This window comes from Vicugna pacos, chromosome 12 (assembly GCF_048564905.1).
Source record: "Vicugna pacos chromosome 12, VicPac4, whole genome shotgun sequence".
NCBI lineage: Eukaryota > Metazoa > Chordata > Mammalia > Artiodactyla > Camelidae > Vicugna > Vicugna pacos.
Genome location: NC_132998.1, coordinates 41,827,775 through 41,851,702, shown reverse-complemented (window position 1 = coordinate 41,851,702; position 23,928 = coordinate 41,827,775). Strand labels below are relative to the sequence as shown.

Below are 23,928 nucleotides of genomic sequence, written 5' to 3'. Positions count from 1 at the left end.
TAAAGCAATACCCATCGTATCTTTTGGAGTTTAAGAAAAAGAAAGTAAAATAGAATTAAGATAAAAATAGTCATTGTAAATAAGCTGTGGAAGTGAATGATGTTAAAATGTTCTAATATCCTAAATTATGCAGGAGGAGGAAAAAATGACAGACATTGGACTTTAAAATTAAGCATGTGTATTTAAATTACTAGAGTAATTACTAAACTATTTGAAACAGAGCATATAACTTCCCAACTGATTGAAGGGAATTCATAGTGGATCCATTTCAGTGGACTATAGTTTCTGCTGCATCCTGTTCAAGATATTTTATTTCCTGTATGCTGAGTTACTTTAACTTTGAACTGTTCATTTTTCTTCTGATTTTACTTGTATAAATATTTAAGGTTCAGGATGTTGGTAGGTGTCTCCAGGGAGGATGTGTAAATGTTTCTGCCACTTGCCATTGTAATAACAGCATATGTGGACATATGTGAAACGCCAGCAAAATAAATATATGCCATATGTGAAATCTTTTAAGTAAAAAATTATTGAGAGCTAGAGAACAAATAAACACACATCTTACTCAGGGAAGACAACTATAATTCAAAACACAGCCTTTACAGTAAGAGTTACTACATTTATAAAGTTATTTATGTGTTAGGTATTATATATAACAAAAAGTAATTGAAAAGCTGTTATATAATGGCACAGAGATAAATAAAAATGTTAATCTTTGTACATATTATAGTGTAGTAACTCTATTTTAAAAGTATATAAAAATCAAAATATAAAAATCTGTATTTAAAAATTTTCATTAAAGCTATAAATAATAAGTCTCAAAGCAGGAAGTTAAAAAAATCAACACTTTTTATAACCCATGGAAAAATTTTAATCAAACAGTAATGTTTCATTATGAAACCCTGAGATGCTAAAAATTAAAAATGATTAAAATATTTCAGATATAGTCAAAATTTATTTCATAAAGGCATTGAAAAATTAGTCTTTTTTCTAAGTTTAATTATTGAGGATTATAATTAGTGGTATTTTAAACTATTTTAGAGCAATTTTCTTATATTAAAAATCCTCCCTTAAGAATGTTTTCTTAAAGTGCAGTATTTAAGTATAAAATGTGAAGAGTAATATATAATTTATCTTTTGATCAGTGATAAAATATACAGTAGCCAACATTTCCTTAGTGTCTACATGTATTTTAATCATCTAAAAACAGTATTTCCATTCTCACTAAAAATTAAATATTCATAAGGCTAATATATTTTATATTGTATAGTTATAAATGCACATGACTATTTCAGTAATATTTTAAGTGTATGAGAGTACCTATAAAATTGATTCTTAAACTCTTCAAATATCAGAAGCATTTAATATGTACCAATAAATTTGTATTTAATCTAATTAATAATAACCATCATACAATAAGCACATTTTTACTTAACTATCTTTAAAATGTTAATTTGGTTTTCATCTGAATGAGAAAATTATTTACTTCCACAATAAAATTAATTTGAAATTTCCTAGTTTTCCCTTGAACTTCACACTTCGATTTATCTCAGTTTTTTACAGTTGTGTACCTGTATTTTAAAGGTAGATTATCTTCTTCCATCTGTGCTGTTTAGTTCAGCACATGTCTATAAAAACACATTTAGACAATTACTGCTTTCTTTCCCTTAGAAAAAGTGGACAGGTCCATGAGATAGTAAAAGTTATGTCTTCCTTGGTCCCTTCTCTCAAACATAAATAGGAGGCCAGTCCTAGATAACTATGGTGGAAGAGTCATTGAATACTGTAAATTCCCTGACTCCATGTAGTGTCTACAGAGAGCCTAATATGTATCAAAGTGTCCAAAAAACATCTGTGTTTAATATGGAAAGAAGGATAAGTGAGAGTAGAGAATATAATGAATTGTTCAGTTAATCATAAGATATTTAAATTGAACTGTACTAACCATTCACTGTAATCATTCAAAATATCTATAACCTTATCTTATTTAGTTTTGGCTGTTATAACAAAATATACTCTGGGTAACTTAAAAGAGAAGACATTTATTTCTCACAGTTCTGGAAGCTAGGAAGTCCTAAATCAAAGTACCAGCAGATTCAGTTTCTCATGAGAACAGTTTTCCTGGCATATAGAAAGCCACCTTCTCATTATGTCCTCCCATGGCAGAGAGAGAAAGAGTTCTGGTCTAGCTTCTTCTTATTATATGAACACTAATCCCATGGTGGGTAAGGGTCACCCTCATGACCTCATCCAAACCTAATTACTTCCCAGAGGCCCCACGGCCAAATAACATCACACTGGCAGTTACGATTTCAACATATAAATTTGGGGTGACATAAACATTCAGTCTATCATGCTACTAATTTTTAAATTATCTACAAAATATTCATTCTATTTGGACAATGTAGAAATAAACCAGATTATGCAAAAATAACCAAATAGACTGATTTCTCTCAGTCAAAAAGAGATTATTCAATTGTAAAATTCTCACAATTATTATGGTTTAGTAGTGTTCAAGCCATATTCGGGACAATCTTGAGACAAACATTTAGTAGATTTGGAAATATATTTTAAACACTGGAAGTCGAATTTATCAATGAGAAGTTTTTTGTTTAAATGCACTTGTGTCTCTTATATGTAAAATACACATTGTATATAAAAATATACATACCAAATGACAATTACAATTGTTTGCATGTGGCATTGTGTGTATTAACTGGTTAATTAATTAAAATTCTAGGAGGGTGCACATACTTATTGGTACCAACCATTAAAATTACAACTATTTATATGAATAATTTTAATTTTTATTTTATGTTACATTTTTGAAAGAATGACAGGGTATGGGACAGGCAGAGGAAAGACACAATGTGTTTAAGAGATTCACAAAAGTGTATTTGGATTATAAAAATTTTACAATACCTTGAGGCACTTCTGAAAAAAAGGTTGGTCAGAAAGAGATGTGTTAAAAAAGCAGACATAAGAATATTTGATAACTAACAAGAAAGAACTAAGTTAGGCAAGTAAGAAAAATAATAGTTACCAAATGGGTGCTTTATCTTGAACTGTATTTCTACACTGGACCATTGTTATCAGCAAGCTAAATGATGACTAGGCTGAACAGCTAACAGATGGCAGGCGTCAGTCTTTTGGGGCAGAAGTCTTGACAGGTGCACTGAGTTTATCATAGAGGAAGGAGATAAATTTAAGTGGAAAAGTCCTGATTTTTCATCTTTTTCTCTTCTTCCTTTCCTTTCCCTTCCCCTTCCTTCTCTTTTACTCTCCCCATCTTGTCTTTGGACTTTCTTCTCTCTCTTTCTTTTATTCCTTGCTTATCTTTTCCTCTCTCTCTTCTGTCTCGCTTCTCTGTCTCTTTCCATTCTACACTCCCTCTCTCCCTTACCCCATCTCCTTCAGAAAACTTTATTAACACTATATTACATGAAAGGTATAAATAATTCACAAATACCATATTTTAAGCTCCATATTGGCACATCCAATATTTCTATCAAGAAATGAGCAAAGTGCTCCTAAAATACATGTTCAAAGCATAAATTAAAAAGTAAATGATTCCTTTTAAACCCTCTAGCCCTTTGTTTCAGCAGAGTTGATTTTATACTGCATTCTAACTGTATCCCCGCTGTAACAGCCTAGAATAAAGTCTTCCTTACATATTTAACTTTGCTTAGTGAAATTTTTGATTTGGCATAAATGTCCTCAAAAAAGTTAATATTTTGGAGTGCAAACCCCTAGATTCAATTTAATCCAAAAAAAAAATCAAAATTTCAACTATGTAGTTAAAGCTCTTAAGTGACACCCCACTAGGTCAAGTAGCTAATAAGAGACTATGCAAATAGAAAATAAACTTGATAAGGACCTATTTAAGATTCACTATTTGCTTGATAAAGACCTATATGTTCACTATTTGCTTCTTTAACAAACTTCATGTGCTAACCTCAAAATTACGTTCCATTTTTCATTTGTATGGATCTTTTAAATCTATATTTTGCATTAAAATGACATTATGTTATTCCAGTGAGAGTATTACTATTGGCATGCATGACAACTTTGCATTAATAGATTTAGTAGACCCCACCTAAAATTAAAGAAAATACAGCTTAGTAAGAAATGATGACATTCTGTGCATATAATTCTTAGATGTCTTTCAGAAAAAACAAATTTACAAAGCTTAATAAGATAATTCTACATTATCATTTATCATTAGTAATACTTTCTAAGTCATAATCTTATCAGTGTTCCTTAGACTTTGGAATTATTTTCTTCTAGGGAAAAGATGAATTAAAAGATATTATAAACGTTGACAGTTACTTTACATATGACTGTTGTATTTTGTTCTAAATCACAATACTTTCAGCAACTTTAAACATTCTTAATATGCTTAGCATCAGCATCAGATTTTAGGAAACAGGAAATTCTTGCCTCCCTCATGCTTAATTTAACTGATCTTAAGCAAATCAATCTTTATTTCTCAACTTGACTGTAATAAAAATGGTCTATATTTTCCATCTTCCTCTGGCAGAAGATTCAGAAGCAAGACTAGACATTAGAAGGGAGAAAGGCATGAGAATAAGGTCTCTAGCTTGACTGACACAAATGAGAAGGTGAATTTTCTTTTTCACTGTACCATACGTAACTCCCGTCATTTCTCAGTTCTCTATTCCACAGTCACCAGAGATGAAGGTGACAAAGAACTTTATCATTCTATAGACAACAAAAAATTCTCTTGGGTAAAAATTTTGGAATATCATTTCTGTGCTAAGATAGACATTCTAATACTCTCAATCATCTGCCTTCTGTTTTGCCTTTTAATAGTAATACAGATCGGGATTCTGTTACTCTCTTAAAGGTGAAGTCCAAAAACTTAAGCTCAGCTTTCTCACTTTTCTGTTTTCTTGAAACTCTTTTCACTTCCCACTTAATCTACCTAGCCCATTAATTGCCATCTCCTCTAGATTTCAGAATATTTATTTGAATCAAGGATTTTATACACAGATAAATATACTTAAGATAAACATAGCAATTGGTTTAACTTAGGTGTCTCTACTTTTCTTCAATGGATATTTCCTAATCAAGTTGTGACGTTAATCTTTACCTTCAGTATAAGCCTCTTTCAAATGTCTGGATTCACCTTGGGGCAAACACTGATTTGTGGGTGTGATGTTTCCCAACTCTCCTTAGTGCTTTCCCTTGCAACTATGTAAAAAGAATGGTCAGTAATAAATCAGTTAACTTTAAAGAACTGTGACGTGAGATGGCAGCCTGTCGTTTTCCAAGGTTGGCAGATTTCCTATCTTGAGAGAGGATCATCTAATATTCATCCATAAACTCAGCTTTAGTCTAGGTCCAGAAACACTCCAGACCTCAGCTCTCCTGGATTTCTTGAGTTCTAGAAATCTAGCTCACTAGAGTCCAACTAGGGATCAATTAATAAACAGAAGCATTAATAAACTACTTTCAATATTTTAAAATTCCTAAAGTACAATTAACATTTGTCTATAAATCATTATTTACATATAGGCTAAACAGTATTAAGTGTCTTTGCATGTAATTGGAACTGTATCAACTGTGTGTGCTTCCATATCGTCTCAGATTTTACTCTAGAGTAATACTTATTTTGGTTTTGGATGTTTACTTGATTATTTGGTGTCTCTCAGGAGCATAGTACTAAATCTGGCTCACTCATTTGACAGATAGTTGATAAACAGTATATTCCAGATCTTGTGCTAAGCACTGAGGATAAAGAAATAACAGACTTCATGCTGCTTTCAGTCTGCTCCTAATTTGACTGGAGAGGGAGGTAAGCCAATAACATGATGTGAAGTGGAAAGTACACCAACATAGTTCTGTTAGAACACAGAGGACAGACACCTAACTCAGAAGGAGCAGAGAGACTGTCATTTTGGTGACCATCTGGTATTGGTAGCGGTGTTTGAAATTTCTTAACTGCATAATGGTTTAAAGGGCTCTTCTCATTCTTTTGCTGACCAGGGTTAGGCTGGAGAGGAGGGAGGGACTTGGGTGATGTGCCCATTCCCCTCATTTTGCTCCCAATACCTCAGAAACAGCAGCTGAGTGTTTTGTGCACCTTGTTGACCAGAACTCGCCCCAACTGTGCATGTCTGCAGTTATTTTTAGCTTCTTGTAGTTTCTTTGTATTCTGTTTTTCCAGGTGCAATCCCAACCTATGCAAACACCACAGCAAGAGGTCCCAAGCCTCAGCCTGCCCAAAATAACAGAAGCATGTATCAACCTGACTTTAAACTGCCCAAGTTTTTCTCTAGAGCACTTTTCCACAGACCCCTTCCCTAAGCACTCTTTGTTCTAAGCACAAGAATATTAGAAGAGTTCTGAAGTTGGAGGTGAACATCACACCCAGCAGAAGAAAAGGGATCACTGCAACTACAAAAATAAGGACAACACAACAAATTGTTACCCTGCATGTGATCTCTATGGAAACCAGTGCCACCTCTTGAACCCTTCCTATGACGCCCTCTACCTTCTCTCCCCGGCAGGCTCACAGTCTTGGAGGCATTAGCCCACTGTGACTTCCTTTGCCTGGCAAAGAAATAAAGCTGCCTTTTCTACTTCATCCAAAACTCAGTCCTTGAGTCTCAATGTGGTAAGTGGGGTATGGAAGCCAAGTTTCAGCAAGAAGACCGGGAATAACAAGTGGCAATATGCCTCTTTGCTTCCACTGTCTTTGTAAGAAAAAATGTTTTGTAGCTAATTTTTATCTTAACTTGATCTTCAACTGCTTATCTCTTCAACATCTTTCCAGCTCCTTCTACTAGTTTCTTTCGCTATTCATATCCTCCCTCCAGAGGAGCTGACCTAGACAAGAGTTTCTTCTCTTCTTACCTGACTTTATTTTTTTACCTGTTGAAGTAAATCCTGTTGCTGTGATCTTGTAACAGAAAAGAACAAATCTGACTCCATATTGATCTGTTCCTTTGGCTCTAACCCTGTGCTCTGTTTCCTGGGCTTAGTCATGCTGGTTCTGCACCTTTTGTAAAAGAATGTTGTCTATAGCTTGAAATATAGCCCATTCTCAAGGCTCTGACCTCAAGGGTATTAACTCTTTTCCATTTATATAAAGATAAAAAGTTGCAGAATAGAAAATAACATTTGGTGGTTTACAGGGACACCATGACCTGACCCATGTGGACAGCTGTAAGAACAAAGGATTCCAACATCAAGAAGTTTGCAACAACCACGCCACCTCTCCTTTTTAGTATAAAAGGAGCCTGAATTCTGATGTGGGGAAGACGATTCTCAAGGACTTTAGTCTGCCATCTTCTTGGTCGGCCAGCCTTCCCAATAAAGTCATTATTCCTTGCCCCAACACCTTCGTCTCCCGATTTATTGGCCTGTTGTGCAGCAAGCAGAATGAGTTTGGACTCAGTAACAATCTCAGTCATTTTCTTAGGTTACCAAGGTAGAATTATTTCAGAGATTATCCTCAACTCCATTTTTATTCCTTGAATTTTTGAGCTGTTGTCTGGTTTACAGGTTAATAGTCCAGATATCTTTTCAGAGCTTTGGTCTTCCCCAAAGAGGAAAAAATCTTATGCTACCTCCTAACATTCCCATTAAAGAAAGATGCTAACTGACTTTACAAATTCAAAGATTGTAGCCGTAGCATTCTAATTTCTTTATGGCTAGTATGGAGGTGATGAAGTAAAAGGATGAATAGCTATCTCATTTGCATATCCACGAAACCATCGTTTTCTAATAAGTATAGGTTTGCCTCTAATGAAATACCATTTCATCAAATTACACAAGAAATAACTCTACTCCACCCAAGGATAGGGAGTATTATATTAAATTTCTTATAAAATAATTCTTTTGTTATCACAGTTTTTGAATGCAGGGCATGTATTTCTTTGAACAAAGCAGAATCATTGAAAAGTAAGTATAGCCATTCTCTTATGTAAGAGAAAAAGTTACTATGACATTATTATACCAGAACCAAAGATTTTTTAAAAAATGGGGACAGCAGAAATTTTAATAATTGTATTTGCTTACTGAATTTTACTTTCCTCACCTAATTACCATTTGATATTTTAATATCAACTCACATTGCAGATAATTACATGAAATCTTCAGTTACCAAAAAAGAAAGGCAAAGATAGACAAGTATTAGTATAGTGAGATTATTACTTTTATAAATTGCAGTAAAAGTTCCTTCCATGCACTGTGTCTTTAAAAGTAAGTATAAAATAGTGTGTTCTGTGGATTCAGCTTGACATGGTTCCCCATGGACTTCAGGGTGTGACAATCTCCTTTACCAGCTCAACAACTAAACTCCTGGAACATTAGCTTTGTGTGCTGAAGGATAAGAGAATTTGTGGCTGGAGGATATCCTTCTAATTTACTCGAGATTTTCTGATAACTTTGCCTTTCTGGTTTTTGGCATCAGTGATCTGAACTGACACATCAATTGGGGGCAGAAACAAGTAGTTGTCAGGTTCTTTCCAAAAGTGAGTCTGAGACCTAATGCTGCTTCCCAAGAGCTGCTGCTGCTCTTCCTATTCAAGGCCATCCTCCCTGCGATTGCTGCAGTGGACTGAAGGGTCACAGATGGGGGGAAAAAGGACTCTGTAGTGGTAAAGTCATGGCAGGACCATACAGTAAGTCAAAAATGTAAATACCTTTTTTTTCCACTTCATAAAATAGTCTTAAATCTCACAGTGAACAGAAGTAATGGATAATACCATATTCACCATGAAATTTAATGTATTAAACAAGCCTACTTAGTTTGATATTTTTCTTTTAAAAGGAGAGAGAACACATTTTTTGAGATGTTTCAGGGGCCCTCTGGAAAATTCTAGAGTTAGTTTAAGGTTCAGAATTTGATTTGGGGGAATTTTGTTAAAAATATTAAAAGGTTTTACAATACTTGATTAAATAGTATCATAATTTACTATGAAACAATATTTAGTTATTCATTTAACCAAAGAGACAACTGAAGATTTCAAAGGCAAAAGTAAGGAGTTATATAGTTGCAAAAAACAAACAGACAAACCATAGCTCTTTTACTAGAGAAGGCTTGGTTTTCTTAAGTAGTCAAAGATCTGATAAAGAAAAATTGAAGCACAGGAAATTATTTTGATAAAACACGGAATCTTTGTTTTCTAGGCAGATTACTTGTTAAGTAAAGAAAAACCTTTTATATTCCTATCAAGAACAAACCAACAACCCAAGAAAACCTCACCTTTTTAGCATATGAAAGAACGTTCAGTTCAGTTCTACATAAATACAGTACTGAGAGTAAAGCTTATTGCTCTTTAAGTCAATGAAGTAGAGCTCTTTTATAAATTAATTTTGGCAAAACCTCTGAAAGTAGAAAAACATTGAATGTCCATAACATATATCCATAGACATATACAGAGAGACAGACACAAACACAAACCCCATGGCTTTTATTTCAAAACTTTAGCCCTTGGTCACTGCAAACTAGATTTTGGACAAGAGAGCTTTTAGAGCAGTCTGTATTTTAAAAAACCTCTCCTCTCCTTTTTTTTTTTTTTTTTCTCAAGCAATGGTAGGTAGTGTTAACAATTTGTAGATGTGGTAAGATTTACAACTTCAAGGGACAGAGAAAGAATGCAAGTTTTCTCATAGGAGTTTTGGGGTATATTTTTCTATTATCAGAAATCTAGGATAATCACTATTTAAATTTTTCCTTTGTATTAAGGGTTGGATAGAATGGGACACTCTGTTTATTTCATTATCAATCTCACAGCCTCTTCCCTTTTGCTCTCCTCACTCCCCCAGAGTCTACCTCTTAATGTCCTAAGCAGGTTTGGTAAGCACTTGAATGTTAATTTGCAGTAGTCTGTAAACTTCCAGGTCTCTAACTTATTATTCTATTCTCCCATCTTGCCTGCTAGCCACGAAGCTAACAGAATGGTGGGAAACCACATGTCCCCCTATAACTTCAGCTCTTCTTCCAACTTTCCAACTCAAGCTTCAGCCTTAAACTGGGCATTGGTGGCTGGCCAAACTGTCCATAGTAGCGGCCAGACCCCTGCAGAAGTCATTTGTTTTCCTTTTTTGCCACAGTGCAAACGTGCAGTTACTCAAAAAAGCGTATCAAAGCAGCTAGAGTTTTGGGGGCATCCCTGTACCCATGCAGCTGCCCACAAACATCTAACATATGGGCCACCCTCCTCACGACACAGAGCTCAATGGCCAGCTCAGAATTTTCCCCATGGATGCCTCTTTCCCAAGACTCGTTACTTTGCTCTCCAGGATGGCCCTCCAACTGTTGGTTTAAAAATTGGCCCCACACACAGAGGGTTGAGAGAGACCGAAGAAAGAGGTGGACAACTCTTTCTTGCTTTAATAAGCAAGAAAATTTACTTGCAAGGCTTGTCTTGGGCAGCCAAAAGATGAGTAGATCTCTACACCCACTCACCAGAATGTTAGAAGTTTATACAGAGGCCCTAACTGGCTTCAGTCATGTATACCATCCAGGTGGCACCAAAACTACATTATGCTCTCAAAGCTGTGTCCTTGAGCAGCTTCCAGTACAGGGAGTACAAGCAAACATACTCCAAAGACAGAGGAGGGGATGAAGAGCTCTGATTATCTGGTCCAGCTCATGGGTCAACCAGCAGACATGTCCTCTTGATTACCTTTTCCAACAGTAAGATGAGGTTATGTCACTTTCTATTTAAAATAATTCTATTTAAATTTATTATTTTCAGATGTTCTTTAGAATTCATATATATAAATATATAAACATATTTCATATGTATACAATGTAATTCCTAAATGTACATATATTTTTATGAAAACTAAACTAGATGATTTTTCAAAGTGAACTGTATGTGCTAAACAAGACATTTCCATATTAGTCAACTTCCATGCCTTTTTACTGTTACTGCTTTTGCTACAAAGATGACATACATTAGTTTGAATACTTGATAATAATTACTTGAATACTGCAAATAATTATTATTAAGTATCAAGTGATAGTAGCATGTCCAGGCTCAGATAAGAGTGCTTCATCAATTATAAAATATGCCTGATAAACCTGCATGTATTAGAAAATAAATCACAAACTGTTAAAGCCATAATAGAATCAAAAACATAGCCGAGTTGCCTTTAAATGATAATAATAAATGCTAGTTATAGAATTTATACATATACTTACTAAAATTTTATTTCACAGAGAAAATTTGTTATAAAAGATTATATAAAGTTCCGAAGGAAAAAAATAAGTTTTTTTCTTGTTATTTAAACCAAATTTATGAATATTGTTAGATACTCATACCATACATGCTTAGAGAGAGAATTCCTAATCACAACAAAAAGGACAAAGTATAAAGTAAATGAAATTGTAGTTCTGCCTTGCCATTATCAAGAATACTTAATTTACCCTTCGCTCTAGTCATGGTGGAAACAAATTGTCCTGGAATTGAGCAAAAAAACTTCAAGGCCGTGGTGATACAAGTGTGAAACCTAGCAATTCGGAGGGAGATTAGAAGTTCCACTCCTTGAAACACAGCAAGACTGTCACCTATCAAAGGCTGCACCTTTGGAGTCCTGGTAATAAAAGTCTGAGGAGTAATCTAATGTGCCATTAACATCAAAGTGTCTGCCAGCCTACAATATTGCTTTTGCTTTAAATGTGTTGAGTACTAACCACCTGGCTTGCTTCCAGATTCCTAGTTGCTTATGGGGTAAGCACTGAAACTTCATCATAGCAATTCAGCTCTTTGAAAACAGACTTGCATATAAGCAGCTCATGGAGAAAACTGTTTCCTGTAACATATCGCTTTCTTTTCTAAAGCATATTTAATTCACATTGGGCATCAAAGGCATTAGCTGTGCAAAATTCTGAAGATTGTACCACTTATGATAGAATAGAGTAAATCTAGATCTAAAAATCTAAAATAGAGTAACCTGGATTCCTCGGTCATTTCAGAGTCCCTACTCCATGGCTGGCTGATTAGAGCTGTTTGTCCAGAGTTCATTAGATCCTTACCTATCATTTACCATAATAGGTAAGTCCACATGTTGATTGCTGCGTGGCATCAGGGAATGTTTCTCTATGTAACATCAAAGAACATCCCACAGGGGTCAGTCAAGGGTGTTCTGTATCGGCAAATGATGACATTCAAAAAAAAAAAAAAACCCTCAAATCCTTGCCTTCTCACTTTGAAACACACTATCTCCTCTTATCCAGCTGCCAATCAGTTACTTTGCTTTCCTCCCTGATGCACATAAGTGTGCACACACATATTCACTGAATACCAGACAGGCAGGGGATTACTCTTTATTTGGCCTATTTTTCCCCACTAGATTAAAATATCAAATAGGTAGGCACTCATCTAAACTTTGTTCATGTTTTATTTCACTCATTCACATCATAGCCCCCTGAAGGTATAATTTTTCCCATATTTGTAATGAAAAAAACTGAAGCGCAGAGAGAATAAATAGTCCAAGAACATACTATTAGTAGCTTAGTCAGGGTTCAGTCCAAGACACACTAGGCTCAGATCCTGCGCGCTCAAATACTCTGCCTCATTGCCTTCCTTCCAAATCTGACCACACTTTAGGCACTTGGTGATACTTCTCGCGTTAATTTATTTGAGAAGAAACTTCTTGAACCTATTTGTGAATTCTGTCTTAGTCAAGCATCAGAAAAAGAATGGATACTCACCTAACACTGATTTGTTAAATAAACATGCAGAATTCTGAACTTTAAAAATTTTCCACAAAGAGAACTAATCAGAGAAGTGGGTTTGTCTTGTTCAAACTGGCAAACTTTAGCAAGTCATTTAAGTTAACCCCTTTAAGCTTTAACTTCCTAACTTCTCACATTTGTCTTTGTTAGAAGGTTTTTGTTTGGGATTAAATCATATAACTGATGTGCGTACTCACTGTCAACTAAAAATTCCCACACAAATGCAAAAAAGTACTGTTATCGTGTTACTAAGATGAAAACGAGAAATTCCAGTTGATGTGAGTTGAATAACGCTAATAGAATTTTAAATAAGAAATATATAAATACCCTTTCAATCACTTACCACATGTTCAGAAGTCAAATATATGGATTCTGAGGTTTTTCATTTAATAACATAAAGGCATTACTTATTAACATTTAGATTATATTGATTCGAGTATACATATGATTTCCAGGATTAGATTCTTCTTTGGTTAGTTAAAACTTTGCTTCACAATAACCCAGTTCCCTTCTAAATGTTACATAGGTAATTAGATAGGCAGAAAGGGAAAATGTAACCCACCTGTTAGGTACACCTATGATAACCAAGCAGGAGTTTTGCATATAATCCAAGTCTATGAGAATTCACACAGACACAAAAAAAATCAAAATATTTTTAATGGAACTTGCTTAAAGATAAATTACATCTTTTAGCTTAAAAATTGCTTGGAGCCAGAAAAATTCTCTTTTCAACTGTGTGGAAAATATCATCTCTGTCTCTTATTAAACAAATAATTTCCTTAAAGAGGATGTTTTAGAAGTTTCTATTAGTGGGAAAAATCTGATTTATAATCTCTGTAGATTTTTAACACGTTATATCTGATTACCAGGGCCATGAATGATATGGGAACTGCAGGCATATAGGGTTTTATTTCTATTTGAAAGGCTCTTCTAACTCTTCACCCACAGTAGACACCCATTACTGCTCATGATTGTGTTGACCCTGAGAAAATGCAGTCAGGGAGGGGATGACCTGTTCAAAATGTAATGGAAATTACGTTTCCCATTTGGCACATAAATTAGGAAGAAAGTAAGGAAAGAAGAGTGTTTGAAATAGATTGTCATCTGCTAAAGGTCAAATTTCCAGAGACATCTTTGCTATAAATCTGGGGAGAGAAATTCTTCAAAATCCTTTGCTTCATCCTGTAGATGGCAAAGGTGAAATTCTTTTTGTGTTGCTCAGAATTTTTTCTTCTGAAGTGTTCCCAAATAAACACATAAAAGGGCAGTTTATTGTGTTTTCCTGTCTTTTCTTGATCAAATTTTGTGACAAATTCTGATTTTCTACTACATAATTACATCAACTGACACGGGATACATTTTGTTTTCTCCCAAAGATAACTAGTTCAACTGAAATTCATTTACACAAGCATTGTAATTTAAGTCTAATAATGCCTTTGTGTTAAAGGATGGGTGAAATTGAAAAGGTCAAAACCTATTTGACTTCCTTTAAATGTTTGATAGCTTGTTTACTTAAATTAATTCTATTCAAAATGCCAAGATATTTGCCCTTTTCATGTAGCTTGTGGGGCTCTTCATTAATATTTTTTTGACATCCGATCATTCCAAAACATTAAACATTTTCCAGTACATCTACATGTTTATAAAATTCAATTAAGAAGTAGTTTCTACCTTCAAAGAGTAGGCAGTCTGACAGATGAAAACCACCACTTAAAAACATACCATAGTCACCATTTTTAGTGCCTTTTCATCCATTCAATACACATTTATAAGTACCCATTAGATACCAGGCACTGTTCTAGGGTTTAGACACACATCAGTAAATACAACCTACAGAATCCCTGCCCTCGTGAGGAGCTTTCATCCTAATGAGGAGTAATTAAAATGTTTTACATTCTGATCATAAAATTAACATCTTCTCTCCTCATAGAAATTTTCCAGGGCATGGATAGGCAGAGATGGAGGTAAGAGAGTGGAAGTGTTCTCTCATCTCTATAATAAGAACAATATTTTGTATTGCTTATCTTGAAAATATTTCTACACGATCATATTATGCTTATTTAATACCACAGTATTTCTTTTCTACAAATCATATATAAGCTGATATTTTTCTTACAGAAATAAAGCATAATCTATTTCCTACTGTATAAAATAAGTTGTCCTGAATTCTCTCAAGTACATAAACTAAACTATAAAAATTATGAACATTACATTAAAATACACACCTATGAAAGATACTAATTATGTAATCCTAAGTAAAAACAATCAAGATAATATACTATGATCATAACTATATTTAGCAAGAACCTAGATTTGAAATCTATTCCATATACATGTTAAAATACTGAAATCTGATGCATGACAGAAGAACTGCCACCTTGGACCTATTAAGAATTCTTTTACACGAGAGGCTAAGTCACCTGATATATGAACTATTTTATCCTGAAGAAACCTGTGCCTGAGTCCAAATGGAAAGATACTACCATAAAGCAGGAACATTTATGAAATCTTCTAATGAGGCACTGGGTGCACAGGATACGTTAACATTTAGAAGAGTGTGGCTGTGGTGGTGATGACCAGAACATCACGTCTCGACCTAGAGTTACTATTAGTGCTCACTGGGATATGAAATAGGCACTCTCTGAGCTGTGAGAGGGAATTGTTCCTAGGAGAGGTGTATTTAGAGGACATCACAGCAGGATCTCAGCTTTATTAGTGCCTAAGGCAGGCTTCAGAAGCCAAGGGAATGAAAACAACAGTGGCAGAGGCAGATTCAGAAAGTATCAAAATTATCAGCCAGTACTGGGAAGGGAGAAAATGACAGAAGCCCAATGGCAGCAAGAAGACTACTTCATACATACGTTTCCTGAGGAAAACAGAACAGGATAGGAAGGGATCTGAGGAGACCAGAGGTCCTAAATGAGTAGTCAGAGGTGATCCACAGAAAAGTATTTTGATATATCATTCTAACATTAGCACAAAACAAACAAACAAACATAACTTATGCATGTTTTTAAAATGCATCGGAAATAAAGACAATTTGGAATTAATTACCTAAAACAATAACAGTATATATATGTCATGGTGTTAAATTTACATTTCTTTTTTCTGTTTTTCAAATTTCTCTGTCCTGTAATGGGTTTTGTCATTTTAAAAAATGTACATTCCTGCCTGTATTCTATTTTTTAAAAGAAACCAAGGAAGGTAGTCAAAATTTCTCTGGTCCAGATAATTTATTCCCACCACTTCTGCATCTCATTTCTATTTATTTGTCTCTCCTTAGCCTTAAAGGATGATTCCTGAGCATATGATGGCTTTGAAATCCTAAGTGTGAACTTTGGAACAGATTCAAGATACAAAGTATACATTCATTTTTTTGATTGATGGTAGGGAAATGATCACTGTCTGGCAGTCAAACCTCTATCCAAAAACTAAACATGCCCTGGGCTCCAGTCAGAGCATAGATATCTCTTTTAGATCCCTTTTTGAACTTCCTCTGCCCTCTCTACATATATTAGCCATGATCCTGTTTGGGCCTACAAGAATGGATTTAGTTTTTAATATTTATACTGAGTCTGCTCATTCCACTTTTAATTTTTAAATGCAAGTTCTGAAATTTATTTGAGTTGTTTTAACACATATGAAGTTATGCAACTGACACTTTCTTTTAATACAAAGGAAGCAATGCCTGTCTGGTTAAAGTAAAGATGCAGGAGATTTATTTATTTGTTTGGGGTTTTTTTGGGGGGGAGAGGTAATTAGGTTTATTTATTTGTTTATTCATTTATTATTTTTTTAGTGGAAGCACTGAAGAAGGATTCAGGAGATTTAATATGAGTGCATGAACCTTGTCATCAAGTGATTCAGAACATTTAAAACAACTATGTGTGTGTGTATATGTCAGAGGGGTGAGGTTATGTCTGTGTGGGTGGGGGAAAGGATGAAACGTTAGAGAAATAGATATTGAAGATGTTACATGTTGTGCCTAAAACACTTCCCCATCAAGAATGTATTTTCAAAACTAGGAAGGTCCCAACTGCCATCCTTATTGTAGTTAAAGAAAAATTCAGTTTAGCAAAAGAAAAATAGGTAAATACAACATAATTTCTGAGGACTGTGGATTTTTTAATAATTTATTAGAATCTCAATGCAGTAAATTCAAGTACATGCAAAAGCTGTTTCATTTTCAGTTTTATTCTCCAGGATTTTTTTCCCACCTCTTTTGGAGTACCAAATCATCTTCCTCACTCCTGAATCAAAGTTTGTGAGACTTAGGGGATAATTTAATCAGAAATTTTCAGTAGCAACTCTGTTCTAGGCAGAATTTAAATCTCTGGGGATATATCAGAAAACAAAAGCAAGACTGCTCCTGTGGTGCTTTGAAATCTCGTGAGTACAGGTGGGAAACAAATGAATAACTACATCAAGTCATGACAAGTGCTAGAAAGAAAATAAAGCAGCATAAAGGGATAGAATGGTAATTTTAGGTAGTATGTTATATCAAGATCTCTCTGCCATGGTGACTTTTGATCAGAGATGTGAAAGAAGAAATACCCAAGCATCAAGGTAAAAATATTTCAGGTACAGAGAGCTAATTGCCTTGATGTAGGCACATGCTGAACTAGAAGGCCATAGTGAATGTAGTGAGAAGAGTAAGGGCAAAAGTAGTTGATCAGGTGAAAGGTGACCACGGCTTGGAGTAAGATTAGAGAAATGGAAGTGACGTGAAGGACCTGAATTCCAGATGTAGTGCATAGGTCCCGGTACTAGCTAAAGACTTAGCACTAGGCCACTCCATTATTCAGAGGTTGGGAAAATGAGGAAGAATCAGAAAAAGGAGACTAAAAATTAGTATTCATTGAGAGAGGAAGAAAATGACATCTTTGATGCTGAGTAAAGAAAACAAGAAGGAGGCAGCGATCAAATGTATCAAAAGCTGAAGAGTTTATCAAAGATTGGGAAAGGAGACCTGGAGACCACTAGATGCTTTGACAAAAGAGCTTTCACTGGAGTAACAGGAACAAAGCTGATTTTCAGGGAGTTTTAAAAAGAGTATGAGAAGATGATGGAAAGTGATGATAGAAGATAAGGAATATAGACCACCTTGTGAGAGAGAGCTGAGAGAGAGAGGGTGTGTGTGTGTGTGTGTGTGTGTGTGTGTGTGTGTGAGGCTGGAGACATTACATAATATTTACATTCTTTCGTGAACATTACAGTGGAAATGGAAAAAAAACCACCAACAACCTTGGAAAGAGCAAAGCCAATTACAAAATAAATGTCCAGAAGTGTGTGTAAGGGGATGAAACCCAGACCATTAAGTAGCAGGTCTTGGGCATATATGATCCCTTCATCTTAACAAGAGGAAAGACAGATATGTGGTTGAGTATGTAGGTAGGTTGGTAGATCTGGTGGTTGGGGTTGAGGTGGGAGAGTGGTAATCTAAAAGTTCTCATCTGATTTCTCCTGTTTTCTCAGTGAAATAAAGAACAAGGATATCAGGTGAGTCTGACAGGAAAGAGAGGAAATTTTGGATGCTTAAGGAGATAGAATTATAGCTTTCACCAGAATTGAATTATTTCCAGGTGTTAGGAAGGAAGGAAATTGAGCAAAGGAGTTGACAGAGTTCCTCGCCAGTAAATACAGATTCCCAGAAAGGGCTCTTCAAGTCCTGTATTCCAGCCATACAGAATTTTTTTCTTACTCTTCAAATATATCTCATATTCAAGGTCTTTGAAAATTCTGTTGTTCTGATGTGAGAACTATATAACTTTTAATCATTCTTTAAACCTCAATTTAAATTTCAGGAAGTCATCCTGTACAAACCCTAACTTGTTTCTTCCATAGCACTTATCATAGCCTATTGTGTACACTTCTTCTCTTCCTGTCAACAGACTGTGTATTCCTCATAAGATGGTGTTATATCTCCAGTAGCTATGCGGAAATATTGCATATTATAAAAAATACATATATCTATTGTTAATGCATGTGCTTTTGTTTTGTTTTGTTTTTTCCCTCCGACTAAAATTTAATTCAGTGAGTACCTAAAGGTTTGCATAGTAAAGCTGTATTTAGAATTATATATCGTATTTAGAATTGGAAACTATTAGAAGCACTTTAATTTTATTTCAGCCCCATGTTAACATCTGCACAAAGGAGAGTACAAGTAGAAATAGCCAGTTTAAAAATGCCACTCTCCACTGTGGCATATATAGATTTTAGAAAACAGTGAGAACAATAATAACAACTAAAACTAGGACGTAAGAATGGAATAATAACGATAATTTCATTCCAAAATCTTAAAAGTTCTTTTTGTTTTTAATTATTTCTGAAAAGATTAAAATTGATTACAATTCATCTTCTATCTGAGGTTTTTTTTAAGTGTTGCATAATGAACTCAAGCATGTTATTCAAACTTTGACTTCCATACAAATATAAGGGTATAATTTAGATGGATAGAAACAGGCTTTGCAGTAAAACAATGCAACAATAAGAGACACTTTTTCTTCCTTCATTCAATGTCAGAAAAATAGAACAGAAAAATCTGTCACTTTTGATGGAGAATGGAGTGTAATTAAATTTAGTCTTACTTGAGTACTTTGTTTCAATTTGATTTGCAGTTAACCAAAGCTCATTGTTTAGTTTAAAAGCTTACAAATTTGGTTGTCTTGTCTGCACAAAGGGATGCATTTGAAGTACCACACCTGATTTTTAAATATATTTTCAGTTCTCTGTGACCTAAATTACATTTTGTGTTAAATTAGAGCCGATTCTCTTTTTAAAAGGAGAATTATATTTCTGATCTGTTACATTCTTTTCTCCTATATTTTGGGTTTTTATACTGTGGGTTTTGCCTGTATGAGAAGAGTTTTTTGAAGATTCCTATTTCTAACTTATAGATTCTTTATTACAAATTTGTATCCAACAACAGTCTCTAATGAACTAAGTTTATTGCAAATACTCTTTTGCAGGTGTGTGTATGTGTGTGTGTATTGTTGAACAAGAGGGAGGATGCTGAGATATGCCATTTGTTGTTGAAGGATCTTGCTTTTTTCATTATGAGACAACCATAAATGGGCCAGAAATTGATTTAAAAAAAAACACATGGAATTAAGTCATACAAACTTACATATACAAAATGCAGTTTTCAGGAAAAGGAATGACAGAGATGACATCCATATTTCTATGGCTTATTTATAATTTGTAATATATTTATACCTTAACTTACTCCAGAATGCATTGTAGGGGGACCTTATAAATCAGCATTCTCATGAAAAACAACCCCTACCCCATTATTCAAAATCTAGTATGGAGTTCTTCCTGGTTTAGGAAATCAAGGTAAATCATGAAGACCCTCTGAAGTCACAGAATCTAGTCACAAGAAACCAATATGATGCAATTTGATCCAACATTAGAATCAGACACCACTGGGTTCAAATGAAAGAAATGTGCATTTGTCACTTAGCAAATATTCACTGTGCATATACTATGTTTCAAATATTGTTCTAGACACTGGGAATAAAGCAATGAACAAGACAGACAAGGTTCCTACTCTCATAAAACTTTCAAAAGGTGGTTAGAGATGGATTGTAAATAAAAATCAGATAGTGACAAGTATTTTGAAGAAAACAAAACAGGATAATGTGATAAGAACTGACTAGAATAGGGGATCTAGATGGGGGTTGCTAGGGGAAGGCTTCTCTGGTGATTTGATGTGAACAGAGAATGACAAACGCAGCGCAGAAGGAAAAGGGTCTACGGCAAAGGATACAAGAAATGCAAAGATACAGAGATGAGAGAGAACTTGGAGAGTTACAGAAACAGACAGAAATTCCATACATTTGGAATAGAGAGAGTAATTGGAAGACGAGTCAGAAATGAGATCACAGAGGTGGGGCCAAGAGTAGAGGATGCAGATCCTGGGAGCCTGTGGAAGAGTGGGTTACAACACATGATGCAACGGGAACGTAAGAAGGGATGCAACACAACCTGATTAATTTCTGCAAAGATCACTCAAACCCCTAGGAGGGGAATGGCTTACATGGGCAGGTAATAAAGGCAGGAAAACTATTTAGAGTAGTCAAGTGAAGGAGTGATGGGAATTTGATTTTAGGCAGCCACAGAGAGATATAAAGAAACTTGAAACACGCTTTTAAAAAATTTCTTTATCACCACATAATCTTATTTCTCTTATTTTCAAACTGCTACTATGGGTCTATCTCTTCCACTTTTAACTTTGATTTGGATAGGCAAAAGGTCTTGTCTAATATATACTATACAATCCAACATATGTATGAATATATGCATATTGATGAGTATAACTTGTGAATAAGAAATGCTTAGTATCTCAGTGCAATTTTGGGTTGATATACTGGTTTCTTGTAATTAATCTGTGCTAGGGGACCCTTAAACATAAACTCTTCTGATGGCTGTTCTTTTAAGTTTGGAGAATAATGACATAACTATTAACATATAACAGTGAAATTACATGATGAATATTGTCAAATAAGAATAATGCTAAACTTTCTTTAGAATATGTTTATATAAAATTCCTAAAAATCTGGTATATCCTGGTATTATGTTATCAGTCATAATTTTAAAATGTAGGTCATAGGAAAAAAATCAGATTCCCTGGTCAATTGCATTATAATGAACCTTCAGGAGATCTTTACCCACGGCCATTTTTAAGTCTTCTGTCAGTTACAGACAGTTAGTGTTTTACTCTGATACTTTTGAAAAGCATTCCTACAAAAGTGCTTCATCTTCAAGGAGATTCAAGGAAAAGATTCTGGCAAGTTTAAGTCTCTAAAATCTAAGATCATGTGACAGAGACTGCAGTGGACCTTTCAATCACTTCCCCAGGGCTACCTACACAGCCTCACAGTAAGTCATGGGATGGGTACCCAAGATCTATCCCTGTTCTTCTCCATATCCAATAAAAGGGCCCATAACACTGATGATATAATGCTAACAGGTGAAGACTTGCCTCTGCTGCAGGTAATGCTGCAGACTTTGCTGGAATATCTTTGTTTGATGTGTCTGTGACTCTGGAAGGTATGGATTGGACACTGTGACAGAGACAACAACAGGTGAAGGCACCCCTAAGATTCTGCTTTCAGCTTTGGTAGGTGACAAAACCCCAACATACCCCATACAGCAACAGCTCCTAGCAGGGTATGCAGTGCTCCTCCAGGTAGAGTCTCTCCCAAAGGAGCAGCGTATCATGGTAAGAACTTCCCTTCTCATCAATGGGTGGTTTAAGAATATGTTCCACTGACTCACTTCTGCCATGGCCCAAACTCCCAGTTTGACTAAGTGGCATGCCAACTTGCAGCAAAGGAGTATTTTGTCCACCAGCTCATTCTCTCTAAAACTGTGGGTGCCACTAGGCCCTGAAGAGTACGTAGAGCCTCCAAATGCCCCCATCCTTATTCCTGTGGCAGCCCCTATGGCCTATAGAGAGAGAATGGGAGAAATCCTCACTGATGCCTGATATACAGATGCCTGGAGGAAAGAAGGAACCACAACAGCCAATGGGCTGAACTCAGAGCAGTTTAGCTGGTGATCACTCATGAGCCCTGGTCATTAACCCCTAGCACTGATGAGCTGTTCTAAAAGGATTAATCCTATGGCCTACGCAATGAGAAGGTGAAGGGTGGATAATCATGAATAAGCCCTGGTGGGGTTAGGATATATGGGAAGACATTCGGGTTCACCTGCAAGAGCCTAAAGCAGTCCTCACTGTCTTCCACATACTGGCTCATAAGGCAATGACAGCCCCTGGCAATCAGGAAGCTGATGCCCTCGCCTGGCTATGAGCCCTAGCAATCGACTCTCCACTAGATACAGCAGATTGGGAGCACAGGCCGAACGGCCACTCTAGTGCCTGGACAGAATGGTGAATTGGAAGGTGGACAGATTGTCCTTAAAACACAGTATCTTGGTTAATGCAGTAACAGCATGCCCTGTGCGTTCTAAACAACGTACAAGATAACTGCCAAAGGAGTACGGCTATCCACTGGAGTTCCCAACCGGAGAGGGACTGGCATATTGTATAGGTTGTCCTCTGTTCTCTGATGGAGGGTTCTAAACATGCCCTGGTTTGTGTGCAAAGTTTAGGGTGAGCCACCATATCTGGCTTAACGCAAACTTTCCCCTGTTGCCACACAAACCAGGCTACCACTACTACAAGACTAGACATGCTGAGTACTATGCACAGAAAACTTCATCAAATAGACAATAATCTGGGGTCACGTTTCAAAGGTCATAATACGCAAGATAGGGCAGAAAAACATGACACTGAGTGGAGGTTCCATCTCTCCTGTAATTTGCAAGCAGTAGGGTTAGTGGAAAGAAAAATGGAATCTTAAAGCAGCAGACTGAGTTAGTAACAGGTACAGGCACTTTGGCCAAGTAGACTAAAGTCCTGTCCCAGGCTTTAGTACATCTGAATGTTCAGCCAGTGGGACCTGTTGAACCATATGCTAGACTGGGGGCCCCTGCCAAAACATTCACTGCCATAAAGGTATGGAAATCATCCAAAAACAGACATTGCCCCAACTCTGACCACGGATCAACGTGCTACGCTGCTGAAAACACCAAGCCCCATCCTGCCTGAGAGACATTATCCACTGGAATTTATGAGACATCCCAATAAGATGAGTGAGTTACTTTGCACCCCCGGGTGAGAGGAAACCACTCAGTCTTCACTGGTATCCCATTGTCCTGCTGCAAGCCAGACCAGTTAAAATGCATTACACTGGAAACATGGAACATGCACTATTGAAAGAGGGGAGAAAATGAAGGTCCCAGCCTGATCAACAGTCATGCCTCCACCGGCCAACATTTATAATATGCACAACCAAGTCAAGTTCCTAAAGCTGCCAACCTCCCTCTCCTCAAGGACAGGTGGACATACTCAGTTGTCCACCGGTACAATCATTTGGGTGCTGTTTTGGTCCCCTCCATTGGCCTGGAGGACATATCCGACCACAAGCAAGCCTTTACTAACTTCCCTCAGCAAGCCTCAAGTGACAGCCAACAAAGCCTGCTCATACTGCACATTGAGATGTCACTAATTAAAAAAAAAAAAGCTTTCCTCCAAAATAAAATGGCCTTGGACATTATTATTACCTCACAAGGAGGCACCTGTGCCTTTATCCAAAGAGAATATTATCTGTTCATGCCTGGTAAGTCTGCTAATGTATCATCTT

At 35.8% G+C, this 23,928-nt stretch overlaps 1 protein-coding gene across 13 annotated transcripts in view; it reads right to left on the bottom strand.

Moving 5' to 3' along the window:
* MGAT4C (MGAT4 family member C) overlaps window positions 1–23,928 on the bottom strand; it is a 338,576-nt gene that overhangs the window by 147,184 nt on the left and 167,464 nt on the right. For 2 of the 13 annotated variants that reach the window (XM_072973305.1, XM_072973280.1), the window contains exon 4: window positions 3,044–3,175. The exons of the other annotated variants lie outside the window; for them this stretch is intronic. The gene's annotated coding sequence lies outside the window, so the exon portion shown is untranslated. The remainder of the gene's footprint in view (window positions 1–3,043; window positions 3,176–23,928) is intronic. 13 annotated transcript variants of the gene reach the window in all.